Here is a 17,847-nt window from a genome sequence, read left to right on the forward strand (position 1 = left end):
TGCTAAAACCAAGGAAGGCGGGAAATATTGTCGAAAACACTAGTGCTGCCAAGGAAGTTGATGTCCTATCGAAAAGTACGTGACGGTTGAATTAAGGTTGAAAAAAAAAGGTAAAAAGAAGAAGGCGAGTATCTCCTAAGGGGACATACTAAGAAAGATAAAGGCTAACCCTGCTCTCGAAGACTAGGCGGGCAATGAGAGTAGGATTCGGAGGAACCAAAAGGAGCATTTCATGCTGGAGCTGAATAGGTCCTAAGACAGTCAAGTCAAAAATTTACTTGGTGAAAGTGCTACTGTGTGTGCTCAAGGACACGAAATTGCTCTATAACACAACGCCTTAGACGAAGTTACTTGTAAACCCTCATCAAACAGGTTAAGCTGGACAACTTACATGGGGCATCCATTGTAAGCCTCAGACAGGCTTATGAATACCAGCAGGAGTAGCGAGGACGCTACTGGGCGTAGGGAAGATCCGTATTGGATGAACAGTCTTTGAGGGCAGAGGAGAGAAACTTAAAGTGCCTCTTATGTGGATATCTGACGAAGGAATACACAAGTGTGATTGCTCATTCAGACTGATCCAAACGATGTGAGGAAGCGGGTCATGTTACTCAGGCACTTGACAAAGATCCGAGGGCATCCTACCCATCGATGCCGAGACGCTATACTCCACAGTGAAGTCTCAATTTAGATAAATACCATAAAAGTTTTCCTCCGCACATGTAAGCAGAAACAATCTTAAAGAGAAAGTCCATCTTCACTAATGCATAACAGGAAGCTTGTTACGTTGAGAGTCGTTCATGGGTGTAACACTCGACTTACATGTCGACAAACTTATATTGAACCTTCCCCACTCTTCCGATGACTCTTGATTTAAAAAATCCGGCTTAGCGTTGTACTATTTTCCAGCATTGCTTTGACTAAAGAGCTGCTTATATACGGTATCTCTGACATGAAAATTCCGAGTTCGGAATCCCAAATTGTAACTTTTCTCTTGTACATCTTGTGTTTGCAAGATGTGCCTTTAAATCTGCAATTATCTTCAGTGTATACATACGGGCTCACAAAGTGGGCACTTCCATAATTAGTGGCAGTGCGTCGCCTCTCATATAGAAAGTTACTTCGCTTAAAAAACGCAATTTTAATTGGAAGGTTTGTATAATGAACAGGACAGGGGGAGAACACTACTGTCAATCGGTCGCTACATGGTTTGAAGTGCATGGCACGACCCAAGGAGTATGGTCACGAATTGACTGAACTGTTGCGCAGGAACAGGAACAAACATATTTGGCCGGTTGGCCGCCAGAACGGTCAAACCTGACAGACAACTGCATCCTATTCACGTTGCAGCCGCCTGTCAAATGTGGACTATTCAAACTTAACTGACAGGCAAACCTGTATGTGGATGGCGGGCTTAAGACGTCTCATTTAGGTCTGACTTTGACTGAAGCGAAACTTTGATAGATGACTGAACATATTCTCGATGGGAGGTAAAACATAAGCCACCTTGCAAGAAGCTAGAGGAAACCATGAGCTTTAAAATTCCTCGCAGCTTGCTCTCTTATAATAAAGACGTTTCTGATAACAAGAGAGGCTGGAAAGGGTGGCTGGTTTATCAACAGATAGCCTTCTTCGATGTCTTTTGATCGCGCTTACGGTTGATTCGCTATTACTCAATCCCGAAACTTGTTCACCCGAGCATGCAACAGCCCCATCACCATAATTGCGAACTGCGAAGCGGTTGTAAATTATTGACGCCAGTTCCGATAAAAGCGAGACATCGATTTTTTAGGTTTTTAAGTCGCCACTTTTGCTGCTGGGAAAATTCACTTTCTTGTCGTTACAAACTGTCGCAATCTTATGAGGTACGGCTACAGTATTTTTCGTGGTGTAGGAGCTCATTAAGAAAGATTCTCTAGGGAACCAGGGGTGACACCGGGCGCTGAGGGCTAATCAAAATCTCAAGCGATGGTCTGTCTACCGAGTGCTGAATGGTCACAAGGGTTAAGGTGTGCGCCATGAACGGTAAACTCTGGGTATCAGGCGAACCCCAGTTGCAACTAGCTTTGTCTCGGTAAAAAGAAGCTTTCCCGAATTCGACTTATTTTCCCCGGTAAAATAAAGGTCATGGCAGCCAGTTATGAAATATCTAAAAAGAAAAATCAAAACCAAAAATTAAATTTCAGTCATGACGAACATGAGTTCATCGATGGGGAACCTAAATCTAGACTCAGATTTTCTAGTCTTGGTTCCAAACAGATTGGGACCTGAAGCAAGCCTGCTCAGGGTCCAGTAGCCGCCATCTGCTGAATCTAAAGCCTTACTTACGGGTAAACATCTGTCAGAAAGTGGGCTGGGGGAAAACTGACTCCGGCAACCACAACGCCCCTCAACCGTTGAAGAGACCACCAGACTAAATTGGTAAACGATACCACAACGGTCAAACTAACCATAAAAAGTCAAGAGGCAGATAAGGAGATTCTTTGGTTTTCGGTTTATTTTCTCTAAGACGTGGACGAAGTTCCGAGTGAAACATTTAACGAGCCTAACTAATATGTCAGAAATAAAGGCGTAGGGTGATAGTAGGATGCGATGGCCGTTGGCCGTATCCGGTACAAGTCGAAGCGGATCATTGTCAAAGAACGTAGGCAGCAGCTGAGTTATATATGTTGTGAACTGGAGGTACCCAGAAAGTGATGAACACATATCTTAGACACAGGAAGAATACGTGCTCTGGAACCCCATCGCAGTTTGGACAATTGGGTGTGCTGTTTAAACTTGAGCAGGTACTGGCGATATACTCCATGCCCCGTGAGAAACTGGATGAGATTATTGTTAATGCTACCGTGTCGTTTTTCCAACCATTCCTTGGTGGCAAGGATCAGACTTTTTCCCGATCGTTCCCAACGCTGTTTTTATCTATTTACAGATCTCCCTCTCTTGGGATTTTTGCTTGAAGTGTATTTTTTAGGCGCATCCAAATTCTCAGTTCAGGGCCGATAGATGCAACAGCCCTTAACTAAGAAACTGAACCTTGGCATGCAAAAAAGCCTAGTAGATCGGTTTATAAGGGATACATACATTCCTAGGTGGCCACTTTACCGTAGAAAGGAAAATCCACGGGGACAGTACTACATGAGCGCACGGTAAACATTGAGAAGGTGATATTAAAAAAAAATACGCTTTGGATGTAGTTATGGAAATCAAAGGTGCCTTCAATTATGCCGATAGGCGATTCCTGACGCGGCAAGGTAGCATGGAATTAATCCGCTGTCAATCAGTTGGAGTCTTCACATGATGGAGTGACGAGAGATCCACACATTGGTCGGACATAAGTCTGCTGAGATACGCTGTTTGAGTTGCCTACAGGGAGGGATTTTCTACTCTCTGTTATGGCTCCTACTAATGGACACCTTGCTATAGCTCCTGAAGAACATAAAAGTCTTCGCACTAGCATTTGCGGATCATCTAGCCATAATAATAATCGGCAAGTTTGCGGACACAACATGTGATCGTTTGAATGCAACTCTGCGTATAATCCACGGTAACGGACTTAGAGTGAAGGCTAGGAAGACTGGGCTAGTTATGTTAACGAGGCAATTTAAGTGGGGCAGGAAATCTAATTTGAAGGAACAGTTAAGTATTTAGGACTAAATCTCGACTCTGAAGTGAAACGGAAAGCAGCTAGCAACGATCATTGGCGTGTGGAAAGGCTTCAATCATACAGTCATATGTCCATCTGTAAATTCTTTCACAAACATTAGACAGCTTTGATGTCTGAGGATCATATAGTTTCCAGATTCGTCTTTGAAAAGACATTCTTTGTTGTAGTGACAAAGAGAAAAGAATGATCTATAAATTGGGAGTCTTTTGGGATTACTGACTTAATAATCTTCGTCGCCAAGGCAAGGTTGAGATGCAGGTGAGTTCTCGGGAAATTCGATTATGGGACTGAATTTATCTCCAGGCGGAGGTATATACCATTTCATTGTCAATAGAAGAATGTTTGCGACAAAAATGTCAGAGTCGCAACATTCGAAATTATTCCGACATTCGGGCAGCATTATTAGCACTAAACTAGAACAATGTATCAAACCAGTAGGTATGGAGTTTCCATCGGTTGCTGCTGAAAAGTGGCTGGCTGAAGGAAAAAACATTCCTGATCTGAGATTCAGGGCACTCAAACTTCACTTGTAATGAGAAAGCTGACAAATTGGCTAACCTAGACTCCGGCATTTGGCAACCCTCCCCCCCCAAAAAAGGGCACGATGGTTGAGGGGTAGAGCGTCAGCCTCCCAATCTTGCTGCTCTGGGTTCGAATCCCAGTTGTCTTGGGTGCCTGTGCTCGTCTTGTGTTTGTCTCGCTGCTGTGAGCTTATTACTAAGTATGATGATAGTGAAGCTGAAGCACAATTTGACTGTCTAGATGCTCTATACTCCACCAAGGAGTGATCACGAAACACTAATGGTGGCGCGCGAAAATCTTCGTGAAAAAACCCGAGGCCCTTTTTGCTACCCCTTAAGAAGTGGGTCATGAAAGTCATAGTATTGCAATTAATACTGCCCTCTAAATTACTGTATGGAAAAATTAATGTGTTGGCCTCGGTCATAGGTGCATAATGTAATAAGGCTGAAGAGACGACTCTGCACTACATATGCAGTTGTATGTTCTCTGTAGATCTCAGAGTAAGACACTTTGGTAAAGTAATGTTTTCCTCAAAGAAGAATCTGCTCACTCTCTGCTATGTTCTCGAATCCACAAAAGCCTGCGAACGTCACAGGCGGGAGGCTAATGAATAGGCGACTTAGCCTGAGTGCATGGAGCCACGATTCCTTCCACTAATTTAAAGTAACTAACTAGCCTACAGTTAATTGACTAAATTGTAAATCGTTGCAATACACATAGCCTCGGAATCGGGAAGTGGAAATAGAGATCGAGCTATCAAAAGGAGGCGAGGTTTATAATGAATGATGGGGGAATAAGTGTGAGGTTAGTTTGGCCTGAAGTTATAGATAATGTGTACTTCCTGTCGAGAATTTCACTGCAAAGTTGGTGATGTCTAATATGTCGATATTTCACAAGACCTTCTTTTTTTAACTATAAGGTGGCTAAAGTCAGTGATCAAGTAGTCGTTGATATAACTGCGAAGAAGTTTGGAACACCAAGAGACTCTATTCTCTTGTGTTTGTTCCCCTATCACATGCATCACATATGGGACACCAAAACTTTAAAAGAAAATTCGATATTTTTCACACGCAAGTGATTGAAGAACCTGGAACGTGCGCAATGCTTTTCTTGCACCATAAAAACTGAAGCAATACTCTGGGAGACGAATCACTTGTACGCAGTCTGCTTGCCGTAAACCAATAGAGTGGGAAATACTTTGGGCAGATTTGAGAATAAGTAAAGCTTGCCTCTAAATACGGGGGGTTGGGATCATGTAATATTAACAAAAAACTTCTAAGCTTTTGCTAGCTTAACAATTTCAGTGAGAATTTCACAAACAACACGACATAACTAGGGAGGTGGTAGCGAGAAGAGAGGCAACATTTCCAACCCTCTACAATCGTATGAACTCAAATTGATACTGAAAAGAGAGAAAAATGTAGCAAATTGTAAATAAGTTCCTGTCAGTCGAATTCAACGAATGAAATCATCAATACTTTTCTCAAGTTGCACATATCCTAGCACCAGACCGACCTGACCGAAAATGGACTATTCAACCAAACGTAAAGAGCCTTTACGTAAACAAAACTAAATAATAAACCTCAAACCGTTCTTAATCCGATTTAGTCTCGAAGTTTAATTAAAAACTTATTTGTTCTTATGGCTTGACTTGAGAAGAACTTCTCCTGTGGATTAGGCATGGAAGAACAAAATGAAACCCCGCAAAATAGTAGAAAGCGGAGGAGAGTGAAAACAGTACGTCAGGTCTTATGTTGAAAGTTTTCCTCATAGAAAAGGGAATGCATACATTTCCCCATAAACAGTGGACAGCGTTATTGTCCTAGGCCGCAGTACACCGTGAACCAAGGATTACTTTTGGCGAAGTTCGTTCAAGTGCAAATGAATGTCTCCAAGCCAGTGGACAGGATTATAGCGACCAAGAGAAGGTAGACTTGAATTAAAGGACTTTCAGCGCAAATAAGTTTTAGCTGCCGCCATCAAAAGGAAGGCGCGAAAAAACCAATTGTTTCAATTTATTGCAGCCCCAGTGACGTGGCAACTTTAATTTGACTTATTTTGAGTGACATGAATAGCGAATGATGAAAACAGACAGGCACAGATTTTGTGGTAAGTCAATTTCAGGTTATTCGAGGATAAGAAATGATGTTAATCCGACTTTTTCGTAGGCGTCGAAAAAGTTTTTTAATTAAGGTTGGTAATGAGATTTCCAAGGTGACAGTGATGAGATTTGGTTGCTTGGGTCCTGTCACCTTTCGAATTGGTGGAAGCTAAAAAGAACGTTACATCTATTACGGCTAATTTTAAACTTACGTACAGTCCATCAGTTGAAAAGGAAATTTATGTTCACTGTTGCAGCTAAAGGAATTCGACAACAATTTCGATTGCCAACGAACTAGATTAGTAAAAGATCGTCCGAATGGTGGTTGAAGAGAAAGGAAATGCCGCTATAATTGGAATAGTTGAGAAACACCAAAGCTTCTGGGGAGTAGTTAGGGAGAAAAATTTAGTTAGATTTTAAAATCGAGATGTGCCTTTTGAATTGCCTAATGAATTATTGATTCATAATTTTCGCTGTCTTGTGTCCCATTCTTGACAGTTACGCTTTCATGCCTCTGTATATAGGGAATTTACTCACTACGATTGGTATTCGTACTTGCAAGAAATTTTCACTATCCAACGGGGCGTCCTTCCTGTTTACGATTGTTTCGTGCTTTTAGAGCATTCGGACCTGGACAAGGATATAAACTACCTGCAGGAGGTTCTAGTAATTTAGATGACTATACCAAGGGGCATAAAAATGGGCGGCAACGGTAATGGACTTTCCCGTGAAGAACAAATATAACAAAACTAAAAAAAATCGACGAAGGACGATTTGCGTTTGGGTGCAGCACGAAAATGTATCGCTCACCGCAGCAACCAGCGACAGAGGCAGTGAGGGCTGAAACAACTGGGGCGAAAGTTGAAACACTGGGCGCCCAAATAGGTGGACAGCCTTACAAGGTGACGCGATTCACAGTGCAGAGACCGCAACTCCAATACGCTGCAGTGTCCCTGCAACAGTTTTTCTGTTACAGGGACAGGCCAGTCAAACTCTTTATTCCTGAGCAGGTGGATTCGGATATGATCCAAATTACAGCCGACCTAGAGCCGAAGAGGAAAGGTTCATCGGAAAATGCGCCGCAGCAGTAAAACGTTTGCGGTCGGCAACTTTATCCAAGCAGTTTCCAGGGCCCAAAAAAAAAAGAAAGCAAGGAAGAACAAGAGGAAGAACTCGCTACGCCGCCAGAGACCCGTCTGTGCAAATACTAGGAGGCTACAAACTGAAAACCAGTAACAGAAAAGACGAGAAAGCGAAGAAGTACTAGACCATCGGCTCTGCTTATTAGGCCGACGAAGGGCAAGACTTTGGGAAGAAGTAGAAGTGTCTTCCTTACCGAAAACGAACGGTGGCGGAGTCCTTGTCGGACTAGACTCGAAGATAACTGGAAAAAAATCGTTCTGGGAAGCGGTCCAGGAGCCATAGGAGGAGAAGCCTCTCGATTCTTGTCTAGAGCTTATGTGCACTCCAGAAATCTGAAATCTTGATTGTTTCCCAGAAAAAGCCGGAATGGAAGAGACCATAAAGTGTAAGTGTCCAGACCACTAACCTGCCGCTGCTCCTACGTGTGGAACGTCGTGGGGTGAATATTGTGAGGGGCTCTTGTGTACAGGTTCGTGGCAGAAATCGCCGACATACGGAAATAGTGTCATTATCTCCGGGGTCTGGCACAACGTTTACATGCTCGCGAGGAGACATGCGCCTTTAAGGCAAAGTACACAGAACAAAAAGCAAAGCTTGCGGCTGGTAGAACCAAGTTAAAGAGGCGATTGCCGCTTTTATCTGGCTTCATACATTCGCTCCAATATGCCCATTCTGTCGGAAATCAGATTTCCCTCTTTGTCTCGGCAGGATGAGCATCGTGGTGTATGAGGATTCATCCTGCTGACTGGTTGGTAAAACTTCCGCGCCTGGTGCGGTTCCTTCCTATACTTTTTGAGTTCACAGACTTGTTGGTTCTCCAGGGCTTTCTTTTTCCGTCTGTGAAGTCGTTTCTCCCTTCGACGGAGTTCGTGGTAAGTCTTGCCGCATGCCCGCGTTCTTTGAGAATACAACATTACATGCAGCATTTTTTCGTTTCGTTGCTAGCTTACATTCATCCGCAAATCAGCCGTTCTGATTTTCCTTGCGGCTAGGGCCAAGTATGTTTGTGACCGTATCAATGATAATGTACTTCAGGTGGTTGTGTGCTATACAGAGATTATTTAGACGCTGTCTAAAGCCGTGACGTAATCATCTCCTTCTTGCCTAATATTCGCATCAAATTTGTCATTTTTCTCGGCAAACGGGCTGAATTTAGAGCTCTCAAATCACAAATCAGCTTTTTAAGCCATTGCTGGCTCGGTCGTTTGCCACCAACTCTGATGCCAGGTCAATCTGTAAGTGTGAGTTGTTGCCAGAGCGAATCACATGGCCATATCGTTTGATGTCCTCATTTTACACGGGATCATGTTACGCTACTCAACCAAAGCAATATCTTCCATTGCTTTCATCGAAGGTTAGTACTCAGAGCACTCACACAGAGGGCGGCTTGACGAAGGACACTGCGCTAGATTTTAGACGTTTGTCGATAAAAAACAATTCCAATTTATCCAAGTTGTGCTATTATGATTTCATAGCCCAGTTCGCCGGTGACTGACAGCATTGATCTGACATAAATCATTCAGTTCTTACTTTGATTTTGCACAGATAAATTACCTGAGTTGTGACCACGCGGCAACTTTTTGGTATTTGCGCTTTCCTATTTATGGTGGCTTATATCTTTTTAAAGGAACATAGTGCGTCCATGACACTTTCGAATTATTATTTTTGGTTTAAGGAAATGTACTTCAGATCCCCAAGGGCTTTCCAAGAGCCCTACACTTTTCCTTTACAATTCTGTGCGATGTGATTCTACAGTGACTCATTCATAGGCTATTCTAGGGAAGTGGGTTCCATTGTATGGCATAGTCAACAAAGCAATGGCCGTCCTTTCTGAAAGTGTTCCAATGGCAACTTCGCCTTCTAATCAACACATCGTCGGTACCTAATCCGTATTCCGACTTAGGCTATCATTAGAGATTTTGTCGATGAAATGGCGGAGGCAGTTAAGCAAGGTTTGGATCGTTTGACGAACAGTAATGGTATCTTTCCATGTATTGCATCTATAAAACGAAACGAAGAAATAATGTTGGTTCAAAGGTATCTGCATTCAAACTGCAACACTTAGCACCATGCTCTGATAATAGCTCTTCCTTCCACATACACTCCCTGTTCACGCTGTGGAAAGTGTTCTCGCGATCGAGATTTATACTCCGCACATTGCTTCAAAATGGTCCGAAGAATTTTGATATGGTCAAAGTGGGAAGATTCAGAGGGGAAGCAGCCTGCTCTCTTTAGATTAAACTTTCGAGATATTCTTTAAGGCTTTCAAGCCTAATGTAAACTATTATCTTCATCAAGTAATCATTTCAAGAAAGTTCATCCGCAATAGGTGGAACTTCACAAGGTGTGGAACAGTTGAGAATCGTGGTGAAATGTTCCCTCTTCCTTTTAAATTGCCGTCGTCGTGGATGAGGTTTCTAAATTAACGTCCCTCACAGGGCTATTCAGAGATTTATGGCTACTTTGGTAATGCGGTATACGACATCACAATCGTAGTTGTGTGCGGCATCTTCTGCTTCCAGTGCAATGATGAATTCCTTTTTGTCGCCTGCACGATACACTTCACTTCCTGGGATTTTATGCAGTACCGGAATTCAAGCGTATTACGTTTGCCCCGCCCTCTTGCAGCAGTAATAAGAGTCTCCAGTTCCGTTCGCTTCCTGATCTGTCTCCATGTCCCAGCTGCCAGCCTCATCTAGTGACGCCCTTCGGGAAGTAGCCAACACCTTCATTTACACCGAAGAGGAGAACACTCTTAATGGCGACTCATATGTCTGCTCTTCATCTCTGGGTGAAGATGCGGATCACAGTAGATCTACTATAGGCAGTACCCTTAGAAAAATTACCCCACTTGCAAATGTGCTTGCAGAAGCTTATCTATACACATCAGAGACGCTAAACAAGGAAAAGGCATAATATTCGTCAAATCGTATTGTTAAGAGAGAGATCGGTGAGCTTTTGCTATTCTGGTACTACGGCGTGCTCACCTATATAGCAAAAAGTTGTTTCACGTATTCACTTATACATAAGCAAAAACATGCCAATCTCACCAATGCATTGGCAAGTCCGGGCGGTATGTCAAACACAGCTGATCGGGTTTTCGGTACATCTCGCTCATGCTCAAGGGCAAAACAATTTGAAATCGTGTGTACTCGCACTGATTTCCCCCCTTGAGGGGCAAGGGGGAGTGAGGTAGCTGTCTAGTATCTAACTGTGATGCGGATATTATACGCAACCAAGGTCGCCCGTCTCAAGTGGCTGGCGTCAGCGCTTCTCTTGTTATGCACATCAAGAAGATAACTCTAATGTATATCTATTGCTGTTTGTGATGTTTTCGATTCAACTAGAGGTCAGTTGACACCCAACTGACCTTAAGGCAGGTTTTGTGCTGGCTCTAATGACGAGGCGATGTAAGCTTACTTTCTGCAGGCTTTCTATAACGTAATAGCACAGTGCCGCAAGAGGGAAGGGAACGCTCCACAAAGTCTCACCATTTTACACCGTTGAACTGCAGAATATTCAGCCTGTATCGCTGAAATTCACGTTGAAGTTGGAGTAAGCGAGCATTCTGAGGATCCTCGATACCGTTCTTGAGAAGCATTTACATACTCAACAATCCAATCATAAACGCTTAATGAAAGTGGAAGGTCGTAGCCGAAAGATCAGTCCGATTCCAAGGATTGGTAGCCGTTCACTAAAGCATAACAAAATTCGAGATTTGCAGATTTCTTGTCAATAAACCTCTATATCTGTTAGGTTCCTATTTCGACAAGCAAGGTTTACTTTGAGTGAATTCTACAACGCCCAACCAACCGGGCACTTACTTTCCATTTTAATAGAAAATACCATTAATCACGATGGTTGGTCCTCGCCTACTTCCTGAGAAGCGAAGGTTTGGCACGGCTATTCAGTCTACGCTGATCCTTCCTTCTTCCTCTTTAGAACGGGCTTGATACCGTCTATAGCAGAGTTAAGGGTTTCAAAAGTAAAAGCGGGTCGCTTCCATTTTAATAGGCCAGGAGAAGACAAGGCAAGAAAGCCGCAGTTTCATTGTATGCAGAAAGCTGTATCAAATGGAGATACGATCCGTCGTGGATTTTTATTCCTTTTGGTTTTGTTTTGCTGTAAACTATCCCGATGCGTTCAGACACACTGGATGCAAGGCTCGTAAATTTTGGATAACATCGTGTGAGGGAGAGAAGCACCAAGGACTAGTTTCATGTTCCCAAATTAGCTAGCCAAGGCCCAAGCAAAAACGTGTCTTCCCTGAATTTATGCTTAACTGTTTGTTGGCTTTGAATAGTTCCCTCTCGCGGCCTAAAATAGCAAACTAGAATGCTCATTTCAGGTATCCTAATCCCACTGAGTCACTCAAGCTATTTTCCGTGAAAGGCAGCTCCAACGAATACAAATTTTTTAATCAATAACCCAAGAATTTAGAAACCTCTCTCTCTCTCCTCAAATGAAACTTTAGTTGCATTTCGGTAATCTGGTGCCATATCTTCAAGGTATGTCTTCATGATCTGGAGGCTACTTTCAGATAGGATTCGTAGGGGATTCCGAAAATATTGAAAATAGTCCCTGGAGGAAGACGGGAATAATGGTCAATATATCCTACACTAAGAGCGAAGCAATATTTCCGCTGTACGTACTAAGTGGTATACTCCTCTTCCAAGTTAAGGTGGCAATTGTATATTGAAGAACAGATGCGATAGTAGATCCTTTACAACTCCTATAGAAAGCTGGAACACGACGTCCTTAGTTCGTAGATGTAGTTAACGCAGTTTGTTCGACATATGAGTTCTTGCACGTATATACAAGAATGAAGCGCAGAAGCAAGATAATTATTATCCCGGCTTCATCCTATTACCGCCGATATAGTCTCCTCCAATATAAACACTAAAAGATCCTTCATCAAACTTCTTGAAACTCCAAATAAGAAACAACAGAAAACAATGGACTAATATTAATCCCGCAAATTTTTCACAATTGACAAAGTTTTCAAAGTGCCGGAAAACTAAGAAAATTCGTTGCAACGAAAATGGAAAACTTTATCAAAACATTGCCAAGAGTGCATGGATATGAATTGAAAAGCGGCTTGGACGGCGGAAATATAGTAGGAGTTAGAAAGAAAAGTGCATTTTCAAGATTGGTTCCAATCATATTGTGTGTACAACAAATACCTACAAACATACGAAGGGTGAAAAGTTGTCGCCTTGTTGCGGCCACCCAATCATGACGATAGGGTCGAATATAATGTGAAAGTTTTTCTCACGATGTGATCGAAAACTTTACACATTTCCTTAGAATTGAGTTTTATAAGATTATAATGTCGTGCACAGTCCTGAGAAATACAAATTCATGTAGAAGTTGGGTGTTTCAAAGGAACTTGAGAAAAATGCCAGAGGAAAAGTTTGGTAATGAATTCATGTGGTTTGTTATAGAGATTGGAAAGTGAAGAAAATTTGCATCATTTTCGAAAAAATTCTTTTAATAAAATTTATGAAATTTGATAACGACTAGCAGAGTTTTATGGATCTCACATTCAGTCACGACATATATCCCTTTGCCACCAATGAGATTTGAACCGCAACCTTCTGTTACGACAACCTAGCACTCTAACCACCGATCCATCCGGGCGTTTAGCTCTTAAGCGACTGTCACTTCTTTTCTGATGTAATATGTGGTATCACCAACTATCATAATATTATTTGTGGAAGTTTCACCTTCTCTTATTAGTCCGACAATAAACTGCCTTTTGTCAAGACGCAAGCTATCCTGTCCTTTGCGGAATTTGAAACGACATTGAAGCTTAAGAGAGCGATAATTAGAACTCTCCCTTGTTATGTCTGTCATCTCGGTCTGCTTCCACATTTTCACCGTCAGCTAGGTTCCATGCTATTCCTTCTTGACGCTACGGACAAGTTTGACTAGCGCCTTTGATAGCGAGCCAGTGCATGTCAATACTCTTTGCCAGATTGTTCAAGGTGTCTGCTATGCAGGCAGAAAGCTAGTTCTGCTATAAGCTTGATTTTTATCGAACTTAGTTACAATCTCTATCGGCTTCGATGGAAGCTGGTCTATTTTGACTTGCTGCTTTTCGGTGTGAGGTCAACTTGATTATCCATTTTAAAACATTTAATTATTCTAAGCTCGTGGCAGTTTCAACGAAAATCGTTCGTTGTCACTAGGGTTTACAAAGCCAGGTTTCTCCACACATTCTCAACATAGTTGGTATCAGGGCCAACCTTGGAAATCAGATCACCCTTCGCGATTACAACGCCATCGCAAGAAAACCTGACTGTACGACATTCAGTTTTTCGTAGAAAACCTGTAGTTTCGGTTTTATATAGTCCTGTACTATTGAGACGATTGTACCGGAATGGGGCAGCTAATAACCTGGGATAGTGGTCATGAGTCATAATATTTTAGGGATTTTTGTCACGACTTTGTCATGACACGTTTCTTTCTTGTTTTAGGAGATGCCAGCTATTACAAGTGAGAGAGAAAGTTTAAGAAAATAGGAAAAGTAAATACTGCTGATTTTTTCGGTCCTAGCCTTGCCAAATAAAAGAAATTCCGGTCCAGGTTAAGAAACAAAAGAGTGCACTGCTATACATTAGCAGAGGCTTTTGATCTAGAAGGGAAAGAGGCTTTTCGTGAGTGACTACGACCAGGACGAGATTCTTCTTAGAGGTAGCGATGGAATCTGGACGCCAAAATGAGTTCTGACAGCAGCAGTGAACAGTTTGTAGATTTCGCAACGTACACCACGCAGCACACTATTCGAGTGCAGGGATGGCGGGCTTGAGGGTTTTGCAGGCTGCCTAATAGAGGTCCTTTTTTGTCCTTGATCGACTCTACCTACCGCCCTCTGAACCGCTCTTCTGGCTCGGTGGCGGGCTGATCGGCCAGTTCACCGTTCCACCAATAGTTTGGTCTTCTACTGGGAAATCAGTACCTCCTAGGCATGGACGCATCACATACTTTGACGACGCATTGGGCCACATGCACAGCTTTTCCGTAGAGGCGGTTGCTTTATTAGGTTGGTCTAACTACACCTCTAGGAAGGTTTGGTCATCCAAAGCTTTTACAGACCAGCTAGAAATCTTTCTCTATTATTGGGCGTGATGGTTCTTGGCTCGACACATACCTCGAGAACAAGATTATCAAGCATTTCTTTAAATACAGATAGTGTCAAACACCATATACACCACCTATTTTCGTCCACACAGAGCTGGCTGCCTGACTTAGCAACATTACATTACATTGTATGCCCTGTCGACCGTAACCCCATATCGCCGCTCCTCTAGTCGAATCTGTGATCCATATGCCACGATTTCAATACGGTTCATTTATAATGGCGATTTCCATCTCAGATTCGAATATGGTCTGTTCAAGTAAATCCTGAGCGACCCTGGAATGATTGAGGTTTATTTGAATAAACCTCATTTTCACATTGTAGTCAACGCCATCCTTAATTCCGGATATTTAGCACTTCCGGCAATATGCCGATTATCCTGTCCTTTTTTACTTCGCACAATAGACATTTGGGATCCATATTGCACTCCATGGCAATATGGCCTTTCTCCCCACTCCTTCTGCATCGATCGGATCAATCAATGCCGCTGGTGCATGCCTTCGCGAAAGGGCCAAACATGAGCACTTATTAAGTGAATTTCGTTCTGCGGCTCTTTTTCCTGCCGCCATTCACTTCTGCGCTGTCTCCGCTGATATTAGTATTGTGGTCGTTTGACTACCGCCATGGGCTTTTCGTAAAACCACAACAGAATCCTCGGCAAGTTTTTCCAACTCTTGAACTTGAACCACCTTGAATTTTTCCTTCCGGGCAGAATTTTTGCTTTCGATGTCACTTCATCGAGATCCTTACATTGTATGTAGACCTCATGTTTTTGGGCACGCACTGTGGCATTCTCATAATTGATTTTTTAACTTGAGTGCGAAAATCATCAGTTTCAATAACGTTGGATTTTCAGTTCGAACATGAGATCTCGTTTCTGGGTTTTCGGATTCTGTTCACATTTTCGCTCAGAACTATTAGGTCGGGATCAGCTTTGACATTTCTGAGTATCTCCGCGAAGTACAGATGGCCCTTACTGGAGATATCAATCGCCTCTGGACGAATTCCCACTTTTGTTTTTCCTTTAGCTTTTCTGCTGGTAACTTTAGCCCATCTATCGTTTTCGTTCGTCTTGGGCTTCGCAACGTTGGCCAACCTTCCAAGATTCGCTGAATGCTTTCCTCCTTCTGAACTATTAGTGCTGATTTTCAGAATTGCCTGTCCGCTTTTTTCTTCTTTGGTGCCTGGTGATTATTTACAGGATCCCCCTCTTTTTCGCGTACTCGTTTATTTCGCCGTGAGTTGATTGTAGTACGGTTAGGCGTCACTTGGGTCGCTTGTGACACTGTCGCACAGCAAGATTCGGTGTACCCTTAGTATTCTTTTCCTAAAAGGCCTCACTATATTCTTTATGGCTTAGTGCACGTTGTGCATGTTCTTGATAAACTCGGACAGCTCAACTATTTCTGCCCCAAGCTAGGTGAAGGGTAATTCTTCCGGATTGGGGCTCTGCTCTCTAAGAGGCCCTGATAAGGTTACTCCTTTTATACGCTCCTCCACTTTTTGCGTTTATTGACTTTATCTGTACCTTATCTTTTACCATCTTTGACATTGGTGGAGGTCTCATAGTGATGCGCTTCTGCGTAAGTCCTATTTTCGCGCATCTTGAACGTATGCGGTCTGTGTGTCTTTGTCGTCTAACCGATGGCCTTCAGTTCATTTTTGTTAAAGTTTTGTATAAACACAAAACCGTAACCTTAACCTTGTGTAAACACAAAACCTTATTAAAATCGATTTACTGTCACACGCATTTTTCTCGGAGACGGTTGCAGCGATTGACACCAAATTTGGTAAAACGGTGGCAACTGTGAACGCTCATGCATATAGTGAGTTACATCCTTTTACGTCGACTTTAAGGGGGGGGGGGAGTTATAATAGGTCGAAGCGCTTCTGTGCAAACTCAAGACTTTGAATGTCAATATCATTTGAAAATGGATATTCTCACATAATAGATGGATATATTACGTGCTACATACTAATGGGACAAATGCACACAATCTCTTTATAAAAGAAATACACAAAACCTAGCTAGACATTTCAGGTATGAAATGTCTAGCTTCCGGTTTCGCGATTGCTTGGTCTTGTTACCGGTGTACTCGGTAAGGCGGTACTTCGCTTGAACAAATCTTTCTCCAGATCCAAATCACTTGTAGCATTATATGCCAAGGTGGTCAAGTTGTCCACCACCGAAGTGCTGCGGTCGAGGGATATTGATGACCGGGCGCCTGCTTGTCCAGTCCTAAAAGCCGCCTGTACTGGGGTTCCGAGTCCCCGCACCGCAACTTTACTTCTTCTTTCATCTTCCATGGTGTTTTTATGTTTTGGGCATCCTTTCCATAGCCATTTTAGCCCACGCAGCAGAGATGAGCAAACACTAGCCCATGCACAGTCGGAAAAGAAAGTGCATGAACGCATATTTACGCATCAATATATATGCGCTTATCGATCAACTGGGGTTGCGTTTGATGGGAGATCTGGAAACTTCTCACAGGCTAGCCTTTCTGCCTGTCTGTCTGTCACATGCATTTTTCGTGGAAGCAATTATAACGATTGATGCCAAATTTGGTGGACAGGTGGGAACTGTAAACGCTCACGCATACATCTAATTTAAGGGGGGGGGGGGCTTCAATACGTACAAAAGGGAGGTGTACATTTTTTTCATCAAATATTGTCATGTAGGGTATCAAATGAAAGGTCTCATTTAGTACTTTCCGAAGCCGATCTTCGTTTTGACATTTGCTGGAAGGGTGGAGAGTGCGGGGTTTCGCAAGTGATCATTTGATTCACGGGGCCATTCCCGAATTAGGAATTTATACTATCCCAACGGACAAAATTACTATAATATATATTATAGTATGTAATTTTTAGTAATTGACTGCAGAAGAGTTCATCCAAAAATCACGAAACTCTGCAGCAATGTAGGTTCCAACATAGAGCATGATCTCACCAGCTTAGTTTGATAAAAATCACACTGTTATTAACAAAGTTATAATAGGTGAGAGTTGTCGTTGCTGTTCAAATTCAAGACTTTGAATGCCAGTATCTCCCGAAAGTGAATATTCTCACATAAGATATGCATATATTACGTGCTAGGTACTACTGGGACAAATATCCACTGAAATGTTTTTATAAAAGAAGTACACAAAACCTTCCGCATCTGAAGCGTCCAGCTTCTGGTCTCCCGGCTTGCCTTGCCTTGTTTTTTTGCCTTTGATTCTGTCTTCATAGAATCTTACTAGGGACTGATACTGAATTCAAAAACAGCTTTTAATACTG

Source organism: Hermetia illucens, chromosome 5 (genome assembly GCF_905115235.1).
Source record: "Hermetia illucens chromosome 5, iHerIll2.2.curated.20191125, whole genome shotgun sequence".
NCBI classification, from domain to species: Eukaryota; Metazoa; Arthropoda; class Insecta; order Diptera; family Stratiomyidae; genus Hermetia; species Hermetia illucens.